Here is an 18,539-nt window from a genome sequence, read left to right as displayed (position 1 = left end):
TGCTGGAGGCAGAGGAGGTATACATGGACAGGAGCAGTTTTATTCAAGATGGGATAAGGTATGTGAAGGCAGCAGTCTCCACAAAAGATCAAGCAGGAAGTGATGCTGTGGCTCCAGTGGTAGAGCACTAGCTTTGAGCTGAAGAGCTGAGGGACAGTGCCCAGGCCCAGAGTTCCAGGCCCATGACTGGAAACAAAAAAAAAGATCAAACAATATGGCTCAGTCCCTCAATCAAAGGATGTCAGCTCAAATGGCTGAAATTATCACCTTGGCACAGGCATTGAGATGGGAAAGAGACATGGCCATGAAGTATACACAGTCAGCAAGTATGCATTTGCTACTACTCACGTACCCAGAGCTATGTATCAGGAGAGGGGGGCTCCTCACCTCAGCTGGAAAGGAGATTTTGGCTTTAGTAGAAGCCATTTGGATAAACTATAAACTGGCCATTGTGCACTGTAAGGGACACCAGGAGAGAGAATCTCCTGAAGTTCAGGGGAACAGGGTGGCAGATCTGGCAGCCGGGGAGGCCCCCTAGTCTGGTAATGCTGCCAGAGCCAAATCTGCTCCTAGACCCTCTTACACGTTGGAGGAGAAAGAAGGGGCAGAGCACTTGGGCTTCAAGCTAGAAGAAAAAGGTTGGCTGGTTGCCAGACAGAGACCCGTTCTCTCAGCAGTGCTGGGAAAACAGTTGGTGACTCAACTCCACTAGCCCAGGCATCAAGGAGCCTCCAAACTTGCTGAGCTCCTTAGGCCAAGGTCCTACATCCCTAGACTGGATTATATCGTTAAGGGTGTCACACTAGCTGCCTTACCTGTGCTCATGTGAGTCCTAAAGGGGAAGAAGGGCCCCGGAAGGAATACGGTCCCGAGGCACCTCACCTGGAGAGCATTGGGAACTGGACTTTACTGAAACCAAACCTACTGTTTTTGGATACTGATACCTCCTGGTATTCGTGGACACTTTTTCAGGCTAGGCAGAGCTTTTCCCACCTGGACTGAAACAGTTTCAATAGTCACCAAGATGTTACTTAAAAAATTAGTTCCTACATTTGGCCTACCAATTACTCTGGCCTGGCTTTGACAGCCAAAATATCCCAACTTATGGCAAAGGCATTAAATACCAATTGGAAATTACATTGTGCCTATAAGCCACAGAGTTCAAAGCAAGTAGAGAGGATGAATAGGACCCTAATGGGAACCTTGAGTCAGCTGGTCTGAGAGACAGGCAAAATTTGGACCCTACTCTTTCCCTTTGCCCCCCTCAGGACTAGATGTATCCATACCAGGAGGGGGTTACTCTCTATGCAATCATGTTTGGAAGACCATCACCTATCCCCCCAGATGAAGAGATGTCCCCAGAGCAGAGACGAATAATCACTCTCTCATGTCATCGCAGGACCTCCAGCCCACTCCCAAGGCTATTCACCAGGCAGTCAGAGGAGCAGACCCCCAGCCTGCGCTCGAGCCAGTCCACAGATTCCAACCAGAGGACTTGGGGTGGGTGAAAAGAGTTCCTGCTCAGACTTTAGAACCAACCTGGAAGGGATCTTATCCTATAATCCTGAGCACAGCAATGGCTGTGAGGGTATCTGGTGTTCCCTCCTATATCCACCAGTTGCAGCTAAAGGTAAGTAGCAGATGAGAAAGAAAAAAGAACAGTCACCCAAACTTCTGATCTACTAAAGATAAGACTATGACAAGCGCCTTAATGGTTACATTTATTTTATGGGTCAGGCAATATACAACAACCTCTGTCCCCAAACATGGGAATGGCAACTCAGAAAGACAGGCGATAGGAAACTTCTTGCAAACTACTGCTACTTCTAGTAACTACTGCTACTCAACCAATCTTTTTTTTTTTTTTTTTTTTTTGATCATGGATTTGAACTCTGGGCCTGGGCGCTGTCTCTCAGCTCTTCATTCATCTTAGGACTAGTGCTCTACCACTTGAGCCACAGCGCCACTTCTGGTTTTCTGGTGGTTCAATGGAGATAAAAGTCTCACAGACTTTTTTGCCCAGGCTAGCTTTGAACCATGATCCTCATATCTCAGCCTCCTGAGTAGCTAGGATTATAGGCCTGAGCCACTGTCACCTGGCTAGTCAACTCATATTGAAAGAGGATCTTTGCTCCATGATAAATCCATTTGCTTACCATCAAGGCAAGTATAAGGAGGGGCAGCTGAAGCTATGAATGTGGAAATGCGACTATAGAGAAAGTTATCAGTCTATTCAACTCTATGAGTGTCTTGCTACCGCAGGACCCTCTAACCAAGGGGAGGGCCACTGCTGCTGTGCCCACTGGGATTGTGAGACAGAGGCATCGTGAAAACATGTAGATTCTTATGTCTCTGTGTTCTGGGAAAGAAAACCTACCATCTGTTGTTTGGGCAGCTGTGATCCCATGATGTCAAAGTGTTGGCCTGGAATGCTGTTAGTAACCTTGGCTGGGAGACTGGAAGGGCCCGGGCAGCCAGGCTCTATGTGACCCAGGGTCAGGATCCCGGAGAGAAGTTCACCATACAATGGAGGCTCCCACGTTGAGACTTTCAGCCTATAGGCCCTATCTCTGGTTTAGTTCTACCAGGACCCCAGAGGCCTACAGATCACAGGCATTCTCAGGCCCCTATAGTTACCGCTTGTGGACTGATCCCAATCACAGTATCCCAAGATCCTGAGGCTTGTCTCTCGATGTTAATCCTGTTAGAGAAGAAGGTCCATCAATTCCTAACTCATTCTAGTCCAAGTCTAGGTCAAGACTGTTGATTGTGCTTAGACCTGCAACCTACTTACTACACAGAGGTTGAGACTAAGCAGACCTTCACTCCTGTTCAAAATCCAACAGGTTGTAATCCGCGGAATCACACTGGGGAGCCTTCAAGGTCCAGGAAGCTTGTTGCCTTGTCTAACTATGACCTAAAGAAATTTCCCTACACAGATGCCTGCTATGCTACCCTGCATATATCAAGAGTAACAAACCAATGAGATTATTATCAAGCAGGTTGCTGGTGGCTCACAACTGTAATCCTAGGGACCAAGGAGGCTGAGATTTGAGGATCACAGTTCAAAGCCAACCTGGGCAGGAAAGTCCGTAAGACTCTTATCTCCAATAAAACTACCAGAAAACCAGAAGTGGTACTGTGGCTCAAGTGGTAGAGCTGGAGAGCTCAGGGACAGTGAGCAGGCCCAGAGTTCAAGCCCCACGATGGACAAAAAAAAAAGAAAGAGATTATTATCAAACTCCAGAGACTATCTGGTTGGCATGCATGAATGGGTTAGCTAAGTGTGCAGCTTCTGATTTATTAGAAGGCCAAGAAGGGTGAGGTCTTCGTGTATTACCCCAAGTCATTCCTCAAGTGTACAGCTACAGTGGCGAAGAAGGAAGAGCCTATATTCACATAGACGCAGGACTGCTCTGAACTCAAAGGGCCATCCAATTCCTCATCCCCTTTTTAGTGGGAGCATGGATTGCTAAGTCAGCTGCTGTTGGCACATCTGCATTAGTCATAGGAGACAAAAACTTCAAAGCACTAAGCACTCAGAGAGATATGGATTTAGGACACTTAGAAAATTCCCTTTCCTGACTACAAAGCCAAGTAGATTCTTTAGCAGAAATGGTCCTGCAGAACCAGAACTTGACTTCATGAAACAAGATGATCTCTGTCTGGGCAGTGGGAGATTAAGCCTGCTCATGCCTGCTTATAATATTGATTTAGCTTCTGTAACGTCACCCTTGGATTGCACTTGCAGGAAAAAACCATCAGGGACTTTCTTCGCCTGAGTGAATAAGGATGGGGGCGGGTGTACTTTCTTATTTAAAAGGGGCCATAAGACCAGACTGGGCACTGCACTTTTTGGGGCACCTGACTGTCCAGTGTAGTCCCAGCCAGTATTAAAGACTTTCTTTTGACTGTACTCTCTGAGCCTGTATGGTCTCTCCTGGTGGTGGGGGGAAGGGGCTTCCCTTCAACAATTGTCTCTTCCACATTGTTCTTAACACTTTGTCATGTATGAATATACCAACATTCAGGCATGATGATAGAATATAGCATAGATGACACACAATATGGGTTTGTGAAACTTCCATCTGTGTAATTGATTCAGCAAGGTAATAAGATATAGTAAAAGAGAGATAGAGAGAGAATTGCTCTTTAACAATTCATGGCCCAAGAATCACTGAGAAATGATGTTTCCAATCTTCACTTTCTATTCAAGAAAAAGAGAAGCAAAGCAAGGGCCCAGGCTTGGGGTTAGGCAAAGGCCAACAGGGAGCTGACCACACCACTCAACTCCTCCCTCTCTCCCATTCCAAAATCAACAAGTAACTTGCCTATATTGTGGTGTGTTTTGTTTTCTGCACTTTGGCCCTCCTCATTGACCCCAGACAGATAGCAGTTGCTGGTGTATCTCCCCCCTGCCTGTCTCCTAAGATAAGGTGGAGGAGGAGGGAGAGGAAGAAGAGGGAGAGGAGAATTTCACATAGAAATCCTTACAACACAGCTATACTTTATAATCTTAGTACATCCCTATTTAACATTTTTTATGCTGGTCCTGGGCTTGAACTAGGGTCTGTGCACTATCCAAGCCTTTTTATTTTTTTTCCGTAAGGCTAGCACTCTACCAGTTTCACCCATAGCTCCATTTCTTACTATTCAGAAGTTCAATTGGTTCAAGTGGTAGAGCCCCGGCCTGGAGCACCAAGAGGCTTAGGAACAACACTCAAGACCTGAGGTCAAGCCCCAGGACTGGCAAAAAAAGAAAAACAAAAAGAAAGGAGAAGAAAAAAGGAAAGTCTTTTCTCTCTGGAGTCTGTTTCCTTTGTGTCTGTCCTTCATTATATTTCTTACCCAGGCACTAGTGGCTCACCCCTGTAATCCAAGCTACTCCAGAGGCTAAGATCTGAGGGTCATGGTTTAAAGCCAGCCTGGCCAAAAACGTTCCCTTGCCATTTCTCCCCTGGCTATGACTCTTATATCCAATGAACCATTCAAAAACCAGAAGTAGAGTTGTGGCTCTAGCCTTCAATATGAAGAGCCCCTGAGACAGGGCCCAGGTCCTGAGTTCGGCCCCGGGAGCAAATAAATAGATAAGTAAGTAAGGAAATAAATAAATAAATAAATAAATAAATAAATAAATAAATAAATAAATAAATAAATAAATAAATAAATAAATAAATAACACAAAGGTAGGAGTATGGAAACTCTTCCACAAATTGCATAAAGCTGCCTGGGACTTGGCTCCTGTCGAAGGCCATAACCAGGATTGGGGCTACCTGGTCTGATTGCATTCAGCTATGCACGCAGACTTTGAATGAGAGCTGCTGCTTCAGCTTGGAACTCACTCTCCAGACTCGCCTTTCTCCTTCCACTGAAAATCCCTACCCAGCTTTACCCTGCAGCCTGGATCCACAAGCTAGGCTCCATTGTATGTGCACGTTCTGCCCTCCTTCACTCCCTCTCTCTGTTCACCAAGCCTCACCCACAAGTTCCTACAGATGCCCCCAAAACAACATTAATCCACATGAATAGCCATTGTTCAAAGGAACTTCAACATATGCTTTTTTTGTCTGTGTGCTGGTACTGGGGCCTGAACTCAGGGCCTGGGCACTGTCCATTAGCTTTGTCCACTCAAGGCTGGCACTCTAGCACTTGAGCCTTAAACTTCAGCTCCACTTTTGGCTTTTGAATGGTTCATTGGAAGTAAGAGTCTCATGGACTTTCCTACCTAGACTGGCTTTGAACCTCAATCCTCAGATCTCTGCCTCCTGAGTTGCTAGGATGACAGGTGTGAGCACCGGTGCCTGCCAGATATTTGTTTGTTGTTTTGCATGAGAAATTCCCATTGTGATTTCTTATGGTGTTCCCTTGTAGGGGAAAGAAAAGTTACCAATCAATTCTTGCACGGTATAGAAGAGAGAACCCCAAAACCACAATTTAGGTTAGTTTCAGACCTTGTGTGTGAACATTTCCCAAACTGGAAGACACGTGTAATGTCACTGTCGACACTTGGTCCAAGTGTTTTGGAACTGTGTGCTTTTCTTTAAGGTCCCTGGAGGCTGATCCATGCTCTCTCTGTCCCTGGCATGTTTGTGCTCAGCAGCAGCCTGACTGATGTTCTTACCAAATAGCTCAGGTGAATTTCCTATATTTATCAAAGCTTTGGCAATGCTCTGCCTGATGGTAGCAACAATTTTGCAGGGCTGAGACAGACAAAAGGGACCCAACTTTCTGGGTCCCTTTAGGTGTTGGGCCAGGAGCTAAGCAAGTAACTGGGAAACCCCTGTGACAAGTACCTGTTTTCATACGTATTTCCTCTTCTTTTATGTATGGTACAACTTTGAGGGGCAAGGAAATTGGACTTTGTGTACGCATGTGTGTGTGTGTGCGTGTGTGTGTGTGTGTGTGTGTGTGTGTGTGTGTGTGTGTGTGTGTGTGTGTGTACGTACGTGTGTTTGCCAGGACAGGGGCTTGAATTCAGGGCCTGAGCACTGTCCCTGAGCTTTCTCACTCAAGGTTGGTGCTCTACCATTTGAGCCACAGCCCCACTTCTGCCTGGCTCCAAGAGTTTCTTGAAGAGATTATTCTTTTCCCTTTGGCTTCTTGTCAAAATTAAGAATTGGGATCTGGGCACTGGAGGCTCACATCTGTCGTCCTAGCTACTCTGGAAACTGAGATCTGAGGATTATGGTTTGAAGGCAGCCTGAGCAGAAAAGTCCCCATGAGACTCTTATCTCCAATTAATGAGCAAAAAAACCCCAGTGGACTGGAGAACTGAAGTGGTAGCACAGCAGCTGTGAATAGAAATGTCAAGCAAGAGCAGTACCGCAGTCTGAGTGCGTGCGCGCATACTCTCTCTCTCTCTCTCTCTCTCTCTCTCTCTCTCTCTCTCTCTCTCTCTCTCTCTCTCTCTCTCTCTCTCTCTCTCTCTCTCTCTCTCTCTCTCTCTCTCTCTCTCTCTCCCTCTCTCTCTCCAATAGAATGGCTGCCCTACTTGACAGACAGGAAACTGAGACCCAAAAGGATAGACACTTCCCAGTGAGGAAAAGCTAAACCTGAGAACCTACTTTGTCTTGAGTCCTAAACTCAACAAAGATACTCAACTATCTTCCATCTACATGGAATTTTGAACCAGGGGATGAGAAGAACTGGGGAATTCAACACAGGAAGAAAAACCAGGCACTGGTGGCTCATGCCTGTGACCCTAACTACTCAGGAGGCTGAGATCTGAGGATGGCAGTTTAAAGCCAGCCCCAGAAGGAAACTCTCCATGAGACTCTTATCTCCAATGAACCTCCAGAAAACCAGAAGTGGCACTGGCGCTCAAAATGGTAGAGCACTAGCCTTGAGCAAAAGCACTCAGAGACAGTGTCCAGGCCCCGAGTTCAAGCCCCACGACTGACAATTTAAAAAAAAGAATCAAAAAGCAGTAAAAGGTAATAGGAAGAAAGGAGAAGACCCCTCCCCAGAGATTTTCCCAAAGGTGAATTGAATCTATTTGTACTCAGGAGGAGATTATAAGTTACATAAATCCCCTGCCAAGGAATCTGTTCCTCTGATGGCATTACACCCAGCACACCTGAGTTTCAGGATATTTAGATTTCAGTTTAAGCTCCCAGAAACTATTTAGGAAGGACCTGAAGCCGAGGAGCAAACCTCTCTCTCCGTGTGGCCCAATGGACCTAGAAGGGGCCTTGACTGTGTTTCTGGCATTCAGTGTCTCTTGTCTGTCCATCTTCATGGCCTGGAAATGAATCAACAAGGGAGGAAAGCTGCCTCCAGGCCCCACCCCAATTCCTTTCCTGGGGAACGTGCTGCAGGTCCGCATAGATGCCTTTTTCACTCTTTCATGAAGGTGAGTCTGTGGGCATCCCCCCACAGGAGAGGAAGCCATGAACCCCATGGCCAGGTGCCCAGGGCGAAAGCACACATAGGGAACACACTTGGTTGGCCATCTTAGAATGTGGAAAACAATCCCAAAATCAGAAACTTCATGAGAACTTACTTGTGCATCGGTGCACATCTGTGCTTAATGTCAGGAGTTTGGAAGACAAGGGCTCTTCTTGTGGTCAGATTATTTTACAAGTTGGAGGGTCAGTTTCTCAAGATTCAAGAAAGTTAGTGTGGGTGCCAGTGGTTCATGCCTGTAATCCCAGCTATTCAGGAACCTGAGATCTGAGGATGCTGGTTCAAAGCCAGCCTGAGCCCGAAATTCTATGAGACTCTTATCTCCAATTCGCCAGCAAAAAAAAAAAAAACCAGAGGTGGCTCAAAGTGATAGAGTGCTAGCTAAGGGGCAGAGCCCAGGCCTTGAGTTCAAGTCCCAGTACATATAGATACACACACACACACACACACACACACACACACACACACACAGCATGCACATACACACAGCAAACACATGGTTATAAAGTTAATGTTTTATAGAGAGAAACATGGGTCTGAGTTCATCTAATCCACATCAACCACTTTACAGATATTAAAACAATTATCTTGGTGTGTTTGTGTATGTGTGTGTGTGTGTGTGTGTGTCTGTCTGTCTGTCTGTCTGTCTGTCTGTCTGTCTGTCTGTCTGTCTGTCCTTTGGAAGGTGCTGTTCTTAAGCTTTTGTGCTCAAGGCTGGTGCTCTACCACTTGAACCACAGATCTATTTCTGGCTTTTTGGTGGTTCATTGGAGATCAGAGTCTCACAGACCTTCCTGCCCAGGCTGACTTTGATCCATGATCCTTAGATCTCAGTCTCCTGAGTAGCCAGGATGACAGGTTGGAGCCACCTGCCCCCAAGAACTTTCACCTTTGGTTGTCTGGGTGTGGGTCCCCACCCAACCCCTGCCTTAGGGTCACAAATGTGAAGGCTGTTCAAACATAGGATGTATCTTTATCTGGTATTGCATTCCTCTGAAATCCCTCAGCCCTCCATCAACTCCTTGATTGTTCTTATGACCTACTTCGGCCCTCACATCCTCTATTCCTTCCTTCTCTCCCAGCTCTAGAAGAAATATGGCAACATGTTTACTGTGTACTTGGGTCTCCAGCCGTTGATTATTTTATACGAGCATGATGCAGTGAATGAGGCGCTGGTAGATCAAGCAGATGACTTCAGTGGCCATGGAGAAATAGCAACCATAGAGCAGAACTTCCAAGGCTATGGTAAGTCACAACCATGACCAAATACCACCATAGAAAAGTGGTTACAATGCCGAAGCTATACCTGAAACACACGGGGACATAATAAATGATGCAGGACTCCATGCATGCACTCACAGTGAGACCAAAGGAGAAACACAAAGGTACAATGTCTACATGCCTCTGATCATGTAAAATAATACGGATCAAGCCAGGCACCAGTTGCTCATGCCTGTAATTCTAGTTACTCAAGAGGCTGAGATCTGAGTATCACAGTTCAAAGCCATCCCAGGAAGAAAAGTCCTCTTGAGACTTTATTTATTTATGTTGGTTGTGGAGCTTGAACTCAGGACTTGGGCAGTACTCTGAGTCTCTTTGTGCTCAAGGCTGGCGATCTACCCCTAGAGCCACAGCTTCACTTCTGGGTTTTGGAGTAGCCAATTAGAGATAAGAGTCTCTCAGGGACTTTTCTACCCAGGCTGGATTGGAACCTCGAACCTCAGATCTCCAGCCTCTTAAATAGCTAGGATGATTGGTGTGAGCCATCGGCACCCAGCGCAGCCTCCCTTTTATCTCTGTCCACTGTCCCTCATGCTGCCTGGCCCACCAGCCTCACATACACCCATGGTGTCCAGGGACTTGCACTCGTGAGTCCTGAAGAAGCCAGAAATCTCCAGACCTTCTTGAAGTTCTTCTAGGTGGGTCATGTATTTTTTCTGAGTAGGAGAGGGTAGGTGTCTTGGTTAGAGACTTGTTGAGACTTTTGTCAACCACCTAGAGGCCTGCCCTCATCCTGTGCTCCCTAAAGTGGGCAGAGTCCACAACCACCACAAACAAAAGAGAAAAGAAAAAGGAAGGACAGAAGGAAGGAAGGAAGCAAGCAAGCGAGGAAAATGATCACAGTGCATGTGGTATGTTCCATGCTCATTGAGAAGACCAGAAATGCAGGAATCCTAGTTTTGAGTCCTTTATGAAAAACTTTCAAAATTAGGCTAATTTTGCTGATATGAAAGCTAGTAGTTAGGCAGGGAATGTTGCTTAGTGATAGAGTGCTTGCCTAGCATTCATGAATCCCTGGGCTCGATTCCTCAGTACCACATACACAGAAAGCTGGAAGTGGTGCTGTGGCTTCAGTGGTAGAGTGCTAACCTTGGGAAAGAAGCTCAGGAACTGAGCCTTGAACTTAAGGCCAAGGACTGGACCAAAGAAAAAGAAAAAGAAAGCTGGTGGTTAGAGAGAGCAGGTAATGCCACATGGTGAGTGGGATTCCACTTTGGGGTTTACTATTAATCTCTGTGTGTGTGTGTGTGTGTGTGTGTGTGTGTGTGTGTGTGTGTGTGTGTGTGTGTGTGTGTGTGTGTGTGTGTGTGTGTGCTACCCCTGGCTGGGGATTAAACTCAGGTCCAGGACAATGTCTATGAGCTTTTTCACCTCTTCAGTAGTAAGGATTACAGGTATGAGCCACCGTCGCATGGCCCTGCCAACATTATTTCTTATCTTCCACTGTATACACGTGTATAACACAAGAGGTTCCAGAAGCTTATTTTCTAGTGTATCCTTGGTATCTTCCTCTCTGTATCCTTCCATCCCAATCGGGTTCACTTTGTCTGTTCCTTCTCTCGTCCACCTCTTGGTCCCTGTATTTTTCCCCTCCTATCTATTGCTTCATAAATCTGTCAAAAATACATTTATTAGTGAGTCTTCTAATAAAGAAGAACCTCTCCAACCAACTGTGAATACACCTCTCAATTATATTTCATTCACCCATCATTCCATTTACAAGCCTCCACCTCATTCATAAGTCTATTACTATTTCATCTATCCATCCATTTATCCATTTCTCCATTACCCATCTGTGCATCCATTCATCCATCCATGTATCTATCTATCATCCATCCATCCATCCATCCATCCATCCATCCATGTATCTATCATCCATCCATCCATCCATCCATCCATCATCCATCCATCCATCCATTGCACCCACCCACAATTCCAGTCACAAACTCTTCCATTCATCAAACTGCCAAAATAAGTTCATTATATTTTCAAACAACTCACTAATCTGGTTATATCCACATGAGAGGCAATTGTAGTTGTTCCCCTCCACACACACCCTTTGAGTGGAAAATTGTGGGAAGTTTCCCCCAGATCAGAGTTGAGACCTTTACTAGTCTGTCTCCATCCTAACTACCACAGTGTTGACCACAGAGCAGGGAAGGACAGAGGGAAAGTGACTCACATCTCGGCAGGTTTGGCTATGGCCAATGGAGAACAATGGAAGGTCCTTCGCTGTTTTTCTCTGACTGTCCTCCAAAACATTGGTATAGGAAGGCAGAGCATTGAGGAAGAATTCAGGAAGAGATTGGGTACCTACTAGAGGAATTCCGGAAGACAAAAGGTATAGGAGTAGTGGGGCTCCCACAATGGGAAGGGCTGCTAGATGGTGAGCTGTTAATGGAGAAAAGTTCAATCATAAGAAGATGGGCCTTGGTGGCAAAAATCTCTGAAATGGGAGAAGATAGAAACTCTCCACAATGTACTGAGATTTCCAGCCAGGTTACTTGTTAAAAATTTGACATTAGCCAAGCACCTGTAGCTCACTTCTCTAATCCTAGCTACTAGGAGGCTCTTATCTTTAGGAATGTGGTTCAAAGCCAGTCCAGGCAGGAAAGTCTTTGAGACTCTTTATCTCTTATTAACCACTAAAACTACAAGTGGAGCTGTGGCTCAAGTAATAGAGGACCAGACTTCACCCTGAGTTCAGGCCCTAGTACCCACCAAAAAAAACCATCAGCATGGGGACTGGGAAGGTGGCTCACTAGTAGAGTGCTTGCCTTGCCTGCATGAAGCCCTGGGTTCGATTGCTCAGACCACATAAGCACAAAAAGCCAGAAATGGTGCTGTGGCTCAGGTGGTAGAGCGCTAGCCTTGAACTGAAGAACTGATTTACAGTGTCCCAGCCCAGAGTTCAGGCCCCATGATGGATCAAAACAAAAATCAAAATGGAAGACCCTTAGAGGCTACTTATCCAGAACCCTTCACCAATGGACTCCCAAAATCTGTATGGAGAGTTCTGATGATAAAGGCTTGTTGTTGTGTAGCCCAGGCTGGCTTTATACTTCCATTTATCTTTAGCCTTTGCAGTGCTGGGACTAAGCTCATGCACCACTATACCTGGCTCTTGGTGTGCTTACTGCACATCAGGCACTGAGTGAAATTGTTCTTACAAATCATTATCTAGATGCCTAGTTGGGGCCTCAACCATTTTGCAGACAGAGAGATATAGACTCAGTTTACAAACATGAAGTCACTCCCTTGGTGCTACAGAGTTGCAGATCTAAGAGTCAAATTCCACCATTGCATGACTGACTCCATTGTCGCCCGAGATCATGTCCAATATGGATGGTTTCCACTGCCCGGCCCCAGGCACCCCGATCGATCACACCTTCTTCCTGAGCCGCATAGTGTCTAATGTCATCAGTTCCGTGGTCTTTGGAAACCGCTTTGACTACAAAGACAAGCAGTCCCTGAGCCTTCTGGAGATGCTTAATGAGAGTTTCATTGAGATGAGCATGCCCTGCGCCCAGGTGACCATGGGGAGTCACTTTCCCTGGACCCCCAGTCCCAACCCTGACAGACGAAGGTGGCTCCTGCCTGTCATCCTAGCTACTCAGGACACTGAGAGCTGATGATTGCAGTTCAATGCCAGCCTGGGCAGGAAAGTCCCTGTGAGACTCTATGTCCAATGAATCACCAGAAAACCAGAAGTGCCGTTGTGTCTCAAAGTGGTAGAGAGCTAGCCTTGAGCACAAGGAAGGCCCCAAATTGAAGACCTGTGAATGACAAAATTCAATCCATCCATCAACCAATGAATCAATCTATAAAGGTCACCCCAAATTCTCAACCCTAGCTCTTTCCTGATCCCAGTCTCAGGTCACCTGGTTGGTTCCCCTGGCCCCCTGCTCCCCATGGCTGACACATCTCTGTCACTCGGGTCCTCAGCTATATGACATGTATTCGGGAGTCATGCAGTATTTGCACAGAAGACACAACCACCTCTATGACTTGATAGAGGACCTTAAGGCCTTCATAGCATCCAGAGTGAAGGCCAATGAAGCCACGGTTGAGATTTCATCGACTGCTTCCTTATAAAGATGCACCAGGTACCCACTCCCCCCCCCCCCCCGCCCTGTTCTCTCTCCTTGAAGTTCTGCTGGGGTCACTTAATCCTAATTTCATACTGTGTGTGTGTGTGTGTGTGTGTGTGTGTGTGTGTGTGTGTGTGTGTTTGTGTGTATGTGTGTGTACATGCACATGTGTGCACGCCAGTACTAGGTCTTGAACTCAGGGCCTGAGTGCTGTCCCTGAGCTATTCCCCTCAAAGCTAGTGCTCTACCCCTTGAGCCACAGCTCCACCTCTGGATTTTTTTTGGTGGCTCATTATAAAGCTTCATAGACTTTCCTGTCCAGACTGGCCTTGAACCTCAATCCTCAGATTTCAGCCTCCTGAGAAGCTAGGATAACAGGCATGAGCCACCAGCACCCAGCTAGAAAGTTGCATCTTCATATCACAAAATTTTCCTGATAGAGTACTAGCCTTCAGCATAGAGAGGCTCAGGGACAGAACCCAGGCCCTGAGTTCCAGCCCCAGAATTGTCAAAAAAAGAAACACATAAATTTTAATTGCACTCTGCTTTCTTCTCCCAGTTCTCTCTGCTCTCCCCCCTCCTCCCCTGTCCCCATGTCTGCCTTGCTATTCTTCTAACACACCAAACTCACTCCTGCTTCTGGACTTGGCTTGCCTATCTTCTACATTTCCAAAAATATCTACCTTGCTAGGCATCAGTAACTCCCATCTGTAATCCTAGACATTCAGGAGGCTGAGATCTGAGGATCATGGTTCAAAGCCAACCCAGGCAGGAAAGTCCATAGGAGATTCATCCCCAAAGAACCACCAAAAAGAGCCAGAAGTAATGCTATGGCTCAAGTGGTAGAGTGCTAGTCTTGAGCAAAGCAGCGAAAGGATAGCACCTGAGTTCAAGCCCCAGGACTTACACATACAAATCTACATTTTGCATTGTGGGGAGGTGGGGGGAGAGGGGCGAAACCCAAAAAACACAGAGAAAGAAAAGAAAGAAGAAGATAATCCTATTCATGATCTCCTTCTCTCCCAGGATAAAAGGGATCCACACACAGAATTCAACCTCAGGAATTTGGTGCTCACCACCCTCAATCTCTTCTTTGCTGGCACAGAAACAGTGAGCTCGACCCTACGCTATGGAATGTTGCTCTTAATGAAATATCTTCAGGTAGAAGGTGAGCCGAGCTGAAATCTCCCACTCCTCTGACAGGAAGAAAGGAAGATACCATCTTGAAAAGGCCAGATATGCCAGGCGCTGGTCGCTCAGGCCTGTCATCTTAGCTACAGAGGAGGCTGAGAGCTGAGGATTGTGGTACAAAACCAGCCTAGGCGGGAAATTCTGTGAGACTCTAATGAACCAGCAAAAAAAAACTAGAAGTGGAGCTGTGGCTCAAGTGGTAGAGCTCTAGCCTTGAGTGGAAAAGCTCAGGGACTGTGCCCAGGCCCGGAGTCCAAGCCCCAATAACAACACAAACAAACAAAACACAACTAAGCACACAAGGATTTTTACCTTCAGAGGTGAACAATAATTTGTACTGCGGATAAAAATTAATCTCCCCAACTCAAGATCTATAACTCCATGGTGTTTGCAAAATCCAGACCAGCATCTGCCCAAGCTGCTCTGACGGAAACACCTCCTGCCCTTTCTTGCCTTCTTTTCATTAACTTTTATGTTTTGCACTTGTGGGGCTTGAACTCAGGGCCTGGCTGCATTCCCTGAGCTCCTATTGCTCAAAGTTAGCAATCTACCACTTTGAGCCATGGTGTCCCTTCCAGCTGTTTCTGTGATTTCATTAGAGATAAGAGTCTGATAGACCTTTCTGCCCAAGCTGGCTTCAAACAGCAATCCTCAGATCTCAGCCTCCTGAGTAGCTGTGATGACAGGAATGAGCCCCTGGCAGCATCAGTTTACCTGCCTTTTATTGTTTTTTTTTTGCTAGTCCTGGGGCTTGAACTCAGGGCCTAGGCACTGTCCCTGAGCTTCTTCTGCTCAAGGCTAGCACTCTACCTCCTGAGCCACAGCACCACTTCCAGCTTTTTCTGTTTGTGTGTTACTGAGGAATGGAACCCAGGGCTTCATGCAGGTTAGGCAAGCACTCTACCACTAAGCCACATTCCCAGCCCTTTCCTGTACCCTTTTGTGAAATGTCTTCCTGGATTCGTCCAGCTAAGGTCCAGGAAGAGATTACCCAGGTGATTGGACCACACCAGATTCCTATGATGGACGACCGCATCAAGATGCTCTACACGGATGCGGTCATCCATGAGATCCAGAGAGTGACAGACATCGCACCTGTGGGCATCCCCTGGAACATCACCTGGGACACTCACTTCCGAGGCTACTTTCTGCACAAGGTGAGATTGCGTTCACTCTCACCTCTTTATCTCTCCACACCTCCCTCTCTCTCTTATGATGCTCCTTATTCCACACTGACATTTTCTTATTCCCTTCATCTTCGCATCAGGCACAGATGTCTATCCAGTACTTGGCTCCATCCTCAGAGACCCCAAATACTTCCAACACCCAAATGGCTTTTATCCTCAGCACTTCCTGGATGAACAGGGACGCTTCAAGAACAATGATGCCTTTGTGGCCTTTTCTTCTGGTAACTCTGTAACTCTATTCAAGCAGTAGAACGTTAGCCTTGAAAGGCTTGGATGGGGGTGGGGAAGCTCTGGGACAATGCCCAGGCCTCGAGTTCAAGCCCCAGGACTGGCATCAAAAGAAAGTAAAAGAAAAAAATCTCCCTAGACCCTATTCAACCCTCCCACCTCTTCTGTGCCTGCAGGAAAGTGGATCTGCCTTGGGGAGGCCCTGGCCCCCATGGAACTCTCTCTACTTCACCTCCATCCTTTAGAACTTCTCCTTAAGCTCACTGGTGCCACCTGCTGACATTGATATCACCCCCAGAATTTCAGGCTTTGGCAATATTCCCCCAATTTATCATTTCTGCCTAGTGGCCCGCTGAATGCCCCTTGATGGGCCAATAATAAACCATGTACTTTTGCTGGGCCTCTTCCTCCTCTCTTCCTCTTCCTCTGGCTGCCTTTCTTCCTTCTCCTCCCCCTCCTGCTCCTCCTCCTTAAATTCTCACCATCACACTAAGAATGGGCATTCTCCTCTTTTTATCCGGGGCCTCAGATCAGGAAGGGTTCTCTGCAAATACACAGCTGGATGTTTTAATCAAGAAGAGAAAAGAAAATTTAAAGAAATCTATGCCCTGTCCAAGATTTTGGCAAAAAGCTAGTGAGTTAACACAAACTCCATACCTAATCTTCTTGCCTTGATGTCTGCCTACACCAAACTCTGGTACTTTTCTTCTACATCTTTATGTTGTCTCTTTATTTTCCTTTTCTTTTCTGCCACGGATGTTACCAAAATGTAGTCCCTAATCCATTTGCCCTGCATTTCCATCTTCCTTCTCCCTCCTCCCTCAATAAAGTCAACACCAAACTCAAGACTGTTAAATGTAAGTAAGTTTATTGTGCATCGTGCGAACACTTAGATTAACTATGCTAACAACTTGAAATTGGGATAGGAAAATGAAGAGCACAAGGAAGGGGAGAGTATAAAAAAAGTAAGATATAGAGACAAGCCTTTCCCTAGTATGTTTATTCATGCAGAGAGCTCTGGCTCACAAGAAACCCCCAACAAGAACTGAAAATGACCCCATTAAGGTCCTGGACCTTCAAGAAAACCTAGGTGAAAAGTGTCACTAACAGCCTGGGGCTGGAGGTTCATACTTGTAGTTCAGCTACTCAGGAGGCTGAGATTCAAGAATTATGTTTCCAAGCCAGCCCAAGCAGGAAAGTCCATGATATTCTTATCTCCAATGAACCACTGAAAAGCTTGAAGTGAAGCTATGGCTCAAGTGGTTTAGTGCCAGCTTTCAGCACAAAAGCTTAGGGACAGTGCCCAGGATTTCAAGCCCTAGGACCTCAGGGACAGTGCACAGGACCTGAATTCAAGGCACAAGACTGGCACACACACAAGAAAATGACACTAACAATATCAGCTTGATCCTCTGTTGTAGTAATGTGTAATGATATGTCCTTTATTTCCACCCTTCAGCTTTGTGTATGTATGAGGGAGAGTCAGACAGAGATAGAAAGACAGAGAGAGAGACAGAGTCTCTTGGGCCTTGAACTCAGGGCCTGGGCACTATACTTTCAGCTTTTTGTGCTAGCACTCTACTACTTGAGCCCGAACTCCACTTCCAGCTTTTTAGCGGGTCATTGGAGACAAGATTCTCAGGGGCTTTCTTACCCAGGCTGGCTTCAAACTACAACCCTCAGGTCTCAGCCTCCTGAGTAGCTAGGATTGTTAGTATGATGCTCACCTTTGGTCCTCAGCTCCACCCACACCTGGGCCCTCTCCCATTCCTGGAGTTCCCACTATACATCTGGCCCCTCCCTCTCTCCGACCAGACCCACCTGATCTCCCATCTACCTCACTTCCTATCCCTCAGACCCTCCTACTACCTGATAGGGACAGGTGTCCTGTGCGCCCTCTTGGGGGAAATATGGCTCCTCTGATAAACCTGGTAATAATCTTTCTCCTGTGCCTGCCTGCCTCTGCCTGGTCCCCTGGGATAGATGTGTCTGATGCTCTTTCGAGGATTAAAGGTGCTGAAGTAAGGAAGTTGATTGAGTCTAAGTAATATCTGGTAGCCATCCACATGCCTCTTGCATGTGGGGGAAATTCTCCATCCAATGCTGAAAAGCTTAAAGGCGAGAGAGGCTTCACTCAATACAGATGCTAGCTCAAGGTGAGCTAGGAGGGCTCTGCTTCAGAGAAATTCAGATGTTATCGCTTTAGGAAAGCTATATCTATATGTATATCTATCTGTTTATCTATCTATCTCTATATATGTATGTATGTATCTTTCTATATATATCTAGATATCTAGATATACCTATATATATCTAGAAATAGATATATATCTCTAGATATCTAGAGATAGAGATAGAGATAGAGATATAGAGAGAGAGATAGAGGGAGAGAGAGAATACTCCAATTCTGCACTGATTAACTCCCTAAATGGTTTTAATCCCTAGCCTCTGAGTAGCCTCTTCCCATACCCTATGTGGAAGGTTAAGGCCTATTTTCCCTGATGGAAAAGTTCTGCTGGTACCTAGGTATCTCCATTTAAGGTCTGGCATCTTGCCTTCATAGTGGGGGAAGGTGGAGCCCACACCCCTCATGTGATGGCGAACCTGAATCCCTGCAGGCAGGCACTTGGTGGGCACTTGGCTGATGTGTTGCTGG

General features: G+C 46.3%; 1 pseudogene; it reads left to right on the top strand.

The window, feature by feature from the left end:
• Window positions 1-7,673: 7,673 nt before the first annotated feature.
• Window positions 7,674-16,239, top strand: LOC138811721 (cytochrome P450 2G1-like; annotated as a pseudogene).
• The last annotated feature ends 2,300 nt before the right edge of the window (window positions 16,240-18,539 follow it).

The sequence above is a fragment of the Dipodomys merriami genome, unplaced genomic scaffold (genome assembly GCF_024711535.1).
Source record: "Dipodomys merriami isolate MVZ:Mamm:240054 unplaced genomic scaffold, mDipMer1.0.p SCAF_106, whole genome shotgun sequence".
In the NCBI taxonomy this organism is placed as follows: domain Eukaryota; kingdom Metazoa; phylum Chordata; class Mammalia; order Rodentia; family Heteromyidae; genus Dipodomys; species Dipodomys merriami.
The sequence above is the reverse complement of the archived record's forward strand: the minus strand, read 5'-3'. Positions and strand labels throughout refer to the sequence as shown.